This window comes from Homarus americanus, unplaced genomic scaffold (assembly GCF_018991925.1).
Source record: "Homarus americanus isolate GMGI-L3 unplaced genomic scaffold, GMGI_Hamer_2.0 scaffold16894, whole genome shotgun sequence".
NCBI lineage: Eukaryota > Metazoa > Arthropoda > Malacostraca > Decapoda > Nephropidae > Homarus > Homarus americanus.
In genome coordinates, this window is record NW_024746541.1 from 1,252,437 (window position 1) to 1,258,842 (window position 6,406).

Here is a 6,406-nt window from a genome sequence, read left to right on the forward strand (position 1 = left end):
TTCTTTTAATATTCTAGCATATACCTCGTCTGGACCAGGCGATTTATGAAGCTTCAGTTTGTTAATTACTTTAAGCACATCGTTACTAGTAATATTGATATTCATCAACATATTTTCTATACTGTCGTTATATATGTGAACTTGAAACTGTGCTGGTTTTCATTTGTGAATCTGAGCAAAATGATATTTAACGTACTACATTTCTAACTCATCATCAGTCATTCTCCTTCGTAGTTTTAAGGGACCTATTGTATCTCTAACCTTTGATTTATACAGTTGATAAAAAGCTTTGGGGTTATTTTTCGATTCGTTTACCTTGATTTCATAATTTCTCTTTGCTTTCCTAATTTCTGTTCTTATCTGTCTTGTTAGGTTCTGATAGTAACCAAGTAAGTGATTTTCGCCTTTCTTAACTTTTCTATATACTCCTTTCTTTTTAGAATCTAAGAGTCTATTATTCATCCATTTGGTTGGTTCCTTATCGATCTGAATTTTCTTTAGGGATGTTTTTTTGAGCATTATGGATTGTCACAATAAATTGTTCATAAGTAGCTGCTAAATTAAATTAGGGTTCTCCGTCCTAAGTTGACAGTTTCGGAAGGTGTGGGAGGAGATTAATCTTAACGGCCTATAGGTGTTGTGTATGATAGTGATAGGTGTTGTGTGGGTGGTATGTAGGTGTTGTGGGGGTAGTAGTAGGTGTGTGGTCGTGGTAGGTTTTGTTTTGGGTAGTGATAGGTGTTGTGTGATGTGATGGGTGTTGTTGGTAATGGTAGGTGTTGTATGGGTAGTGGTAGGTGTTGTGTGGGTAGTGATAGGTGTTGTGTAAGTGATGGGTGTTGTGTGGTAGTGGTAGTGGTAGGTGTTGTTAGTTATAGGTGTTGTGTGGGTAGTGGTAGGTGTTGTGGGGTAGTTATGGGTGTTGTGTGGGTAGTGGTAGGTGGTGTTTGGGTAGTTATAGGTTTGTGTGTGGTGGTGTTGGGTGTGGTAGTGGTAGGTGTTGTGTTATAGTGATACAGTGGTGTTGTGTGGGTGTGGTGTGTGGTTGTGGTGGGTGGTTATGGGTGTTGTGTGGGTGGTGGGTGTTGTGGGTAGTGGTGGGTGTTGTGGGTGGTGGTAGGTGTTGTGTGGGTAGTAGTAGATGTGTTGTTGTGGTAGGTGTTGTGTGGGTAGTAGTAGGTGTGTGGTTGTGGTAGGTGTTGTGTGGGTAGTAGTAGGTGTGTGGTAGTGGTAGGTGTTGTGTTATAGTGTTGGGTGTTGTGTGGGTTAGTGGTAGGTGTTGTGGGGTAATATTAGGTGTTGTGTGGGTAGTAGTGGGGGAGGTTGTGTGTAGTGTAGGTGTTGTGTGGTTAGTGGTAGGTGTTGTGTGGTAGTGGGGTGTTGTGTGGTAGTGGTAGGTGTTGTGTGGTAGTAGTAGGTGTTGTAGTGGTAGTGGTGTTGTGTGGTAGTGGTAGGTGTTGTGTGATAGTGAGGTGTTGTGTGGTGGTGTAGGTGTTGTGTGGTAGTGATGGGTGTTGTGTGGTAGTGGTAGGTGTTGTGTGGGTAGTGGTAGGTGTTGTAGTGGTAGGTGTTGTGTGGTAGTGGTAGGTGTTGTGTGATAGTGATAGGTGTTGTGTGGTAGTGGTAGATGTTGTGTGGTAGTGTAGGTGTTGTAGTGGTAGGGTTGTGTGGTAGTGGTAGGTGTTGTGTGATAGTGATAGGTGTTGTGTGGGTAGTGGTAGGTGTTGTGGGTAGTGGTAGGTGTTGTGTGGTAGTGGTAGATGTTGTGTGGGTGTGGCAGGTGTTGTGTGTGGGTAGTGGTGGTATTGTGGTGGTGGGTGTTGTGTGGTAGTGGTAGGTGTTGTGTGGTAGTGGTAGGTGTTGTGTGGGTGGTGGTAGGTGTTATGTGTGGGTGGTAGATGTTGTGTGGTAGTGGAGGTGTTGTGTGGTAGTGTGGTGTTGTGTGTTAGTGTAGGTGTTGTGTGGTAGTGGTAGGTGTTGTGGTAGTGGTAGGTGTTGTGTGGGTAGTGGTGGGTGTTGTGTGGGTAGTGGTAGGTGTTGTGTGGTAGTGGTAGGTGTGTGGGTAGTGGTAGGTGTTGTGTGGGTAGTGGTAGGTGTTGTGTGGGTAGTGGTAGGTGTTGTGTGTGATAGTGATAGGTGTGTTGTGTGGTAGTGGTAGGTGTTGTGTGGTAGTGGTGGGTGTTGTGTGGGTAGTGGTAGGTGTTGTGTGGTAGTGGAAGGTGTTGTGTGGGTAGTGGTGGGTGTTGTGTGGGTAGTGGTAGGTGTTGTGTGGGTAGTGGTAGGTGTTGTGGTAGTGGTAGGTGTTGTGTGGGTAGTGGTAGGTGTTGTGTGATAGTGTAGGTGTTGTGTGGGTAGTGGTAGGTGTTGTGTGGTAGTGGTAGGTGTTGTGTGGGTAGTGGTGGTGTTGTGTGTGGCAGGTGTGTGTGGTTAGTGGTAAGGTGTTGTGTGGTAGTGGTAGGTGTTGTGTGGGTAGTGGTAGGTGTTGTGTGTAGTGAAGGTGTATGTGTGGTTAGTGGTAGGTGTTGTGTGGGGTAGTGTGGGTGTTGTGTGGTAGTGGTAGGTGTTGTGTGGTAGTGTAGGTGTTGTGTGGTAGTGGTAGGTGTTGTGTGGGTAGTGGTAGGTGTTGTGTGGGTGGTAGTGGGTGTTGTGTGGTAGTGGTAGATGTTGTGTGGGTAGTGGTAGGTGTTGTGTGGTAGTGGTAGGTGTTGTGTGTGGTAGTGTGGTGTTGTGTGTGGTAGTGGTAGGTGTTGTGTGGGTAGTGGTAGGTGTTGTGTGTGGTAGTGGTGGGTGTTGTGTGGGTAGTGGTAGGTGTTTGTGGTAGTGGTGGGTGTGGTAGTGGTAGGTGTTGTGTGTGGGTGTGGAAGGTGTTGTGTGGGTAGTAGTAGGTGTGTGGTTGTGGTAGGTGTTGTGTGATAGTGATAGGTGTTGTGTGGGTAGTGGTAGGTGTTGTGGGGGTAGTAGTAGGTGTGTGGTCGTGGTAGGTGTTGTGTGGGTAGTGATAGGTGTTGTGTGATAGTGATAGGTGTTGTGTGGTAATGGTAGGTGTTGTATGGGTAGTGGTAGGTGTTGTGTGGGTAGTGATAGGTGTTGTGTGATAGTGATAGGTGTTGTGTGGGTAGTGGTAGGTGTTGTGTGGGTAGTGGTAGGTGTTGTGTGGGTAGCAGTAGGTGTGTGGTTGTGGTAGGTGTTATGTGGGTAGTGATGGGTGTTGTGTGGGTGAGTGGGTGTTGTGTGGGTAGTATTAGATGTGTTGTTGTGGTAGGTGTTGTGTGGGTAGTATTGGGTGTGTGGTTGTGGTAGGTGTTATGTGGGTGGATGATAAGCGTTGTGTTGTTGTGGTGGGTGTTGTGTGGGTAGTGTGGGTGTGGTTGTGGTAGGTGTTGTGTGGTGTAGTAGGTGTGTGGAAGTGGTAGGTGTTGTGTTATAGTGTGAAAGGTGTTGTGTGGTTAGTGGTAGGTGTTGTGTGGGTAATGGTAGGTGTTGTGTGGGTAGTAGTAGGTGTTGTGTGTGGGTAGTGGCAGGTGTTGTGGTAGTGGTAGATGTTGTATGGTAGTGGTAGGTGTTGTGTGATAGTGATAAGTGTTGTGTGGGTAGTGGTAGATGTTGTGTGGTAGTGGTAGGTGTTGTGTGGTAGTGGTAGATGTTGTGTGGGTAATGGTAGGTGTTGTGTGGGTAGTAGAAGGTGTTGTTTGGTAATGGTAGTTGTTGTGTGGGTAGTGGAGGCGTTGTGTGTGGGTAGTGGTAGGTGTTGTGTGGGTAGTGGTAGTATGTTGTGTGGGTAATGGTAGTTGTTGTGTGGGTAGTGGAAGGCGTTGTGTGGGTAGTGGTTGATTTTGTGTGGGCAATGGTAGGGTTTGTGTGGGTAGTGGTAGGTGTTGGGTGGGTAGTGGTAGATTTTGTGTGGGTAATGGTAGGTTTTGTGTGGGTAGTGGTAGGTGTTGGGTGGGTAGTGGTAGATTTTGTGTGGGTAATGGTAGTTGTTGTGTGGGTAGTGGTAGGTGTTGTGTGTCTCTCGGGAGATGTTGTGTGGGTAATGGTGGGTGATGTGTGGGTAATGGTAGGTGTTGTATTGGTGCTGGAAATGCGACAGTGATAATGTTGTGTTTTGTCAATTATACCTGTATAATGTGTTGATTTCTCATGTGCTCATGTGTAATTTGGTTGAGTGATGAATCGATATCTCTCTCTCTCTCTCTCTCTCTCTCTGTCTCTCTCTCTCTCTGTATCAGATCCAAGTGAGGCGTAGAATGAAAGCTCTCTGGCAAGGAGATCATAACGGTACACAGACACATCAAAGGTGAACCTCCTCTTGATAATCGTAGCATCGCGTAGCCTTAAGGTGTATCATGTACCCGGAGTGAGGAGTGCCATGAGGAACACATGGAATCTGTTAACCATGAGAACATTAGATAGTACGATTCCTTAAAGACTTCACTGTTTTGTAATGATACGGTGATGTGAGTGATCCTGTTGGTTAGTGTCCAGTCTGGAGTATCAGTACTCTGGTCTGTCTTGTCCTGGAGGAGGATGATAGGACGAAGTGATGACTCAGGTGGAGAGTTGAGGCACTCTTTTTTGCCTTGCTTAATGATCTGGATCAAATAATTAATCACCTCCACTCGTTCCCGATCGACACGATCAACTTACTAGCATTCTTGATCTTTGTTTTACCTCTAACCCCTCACACTATTCACACTCAATTTCTGCTCCCTTAGGGTCGTCTAATCACAATCTTATTTCTATTAAATCAAACTGTGCACGACCACCTCCCCCACCCCCTCTAAACGTCAACTACGGCACTATCGGAGGGCAAACTGGCAATCCTTGCGAGAATTCTTCTCTGACTTTAATTGGGATGAATGTTGTTTTTCCACTCGGGACGCCTCGGTATGTGCTGACAGCATTGCTGGGGTTATACAGGGCGGTATGAGTGTATTTATCTCATCTTCTACTAAACCTTTCACTTTACAATCATGATTTGATCGCTCCTGTTCTCTTGCATATCAAGCTATGAAACTATCTCCTTCTCCTATTACCCACTCCTCTTTCGTTACTTCTAGGAATCGTTGTAAGGTTATTCTTCGTAGGGCTAAGCGGAGTCTTATAAAAAGAAAGACCGCTGTCCTGACTAACTCTTCTTCTAGTAAATGCTTCTGGTCCTTAACCAAAAACATCTGTAATAATTTCTGCATCCTTCTTTTCCTCCTCTCTTCCGACCTGATAACTCTTTAGCCAATTCTCCCCCCGATAAATCCAATCCCTTTGGCACCTTATTCTCCTCTAACTCAACTTTAGACGATTCCAACTCTATCTCTCCTACTACTCCTGCTCCTACTGAACCTATGCACTTTCTTATAATCTCCACTCGTAGGGTTGTTGTTGTGCTATCCAAGTTGGATGTGAGTAAGGTGCATGGACCGGTCGGAATACCCCCATCGTGTTCTAAGGGAGTGTGATGAAATTCTGGCCCCTGTGCTTGCTCGACTCTTTCGCCTTTGCCTCAAAACCCAAACTTATCCTTCAGCCCATCCCCTTAGAAGGGTGACCATTCCAATCCCTCTAACTATCGCCCCATTGCCCTAACTCCGTCCCTCTCTAATATTTTCGAAACTAACTTGAACTCACAATTTCTCCGTCACCTTGAACGCCATTCTCTTCTGTCGGATCACCAGTATGGCTTTCACCAGGCGAGATCTACTGGTGATCTGCTCTCCTAGTGCACCCATCTTTGGTCATCCTCTCTTCGGGATTCTGGGGAAACTTTCGTCGTAGCCCTCGACATCTCCAAAGCATTTGACTGGGTATGGCACAAGTCTTTGCTTTCTAAACTTCCTTTTATGCTTTCTTTCCCCCACTTTCTCTAATTTCTAGCTTCCTTGAGAACCGATCCATGGCAGTTGTTGTCGAGGGATCGATCTCTCGCTCTTTCTCTACCAATAGTGGTGACCTGCAGTGTTCTGTTCTTTCACCTATTCTCTTCCTTCTTTTTTATCAGTAATTTACTTCACACTAATTCTTTCCATTCTTATGCTGATGATTCTACTCTCCACTCTTCTTCACATTTTCCCCTTACCCCTAATTCTCAAACTAGATCTGTTTCTAGAGTTGATATTATTTCATCTATCAATGCGGATCTGTGCAGCATATCCGAATGGGGTGGTAGAAATTTGGTTAAATTCAATAGTAATAAAACTCAGTATTTACCAATTACACTTTCAAAATTAGATGATCTCCCACCAATCAAATTTCAGGACGCAATCATTCTGCCAATTTCTAAAATAGATATGTTAGGCCTCACCATTTCCTCTAATATGTCATGGAAGCCACACATCCTCAACATTGCTAAAGCTGCCTCCCGAAAACTGGGAATGCTGTACAGATGCCGTGTCTACTGCACTCCTGAACA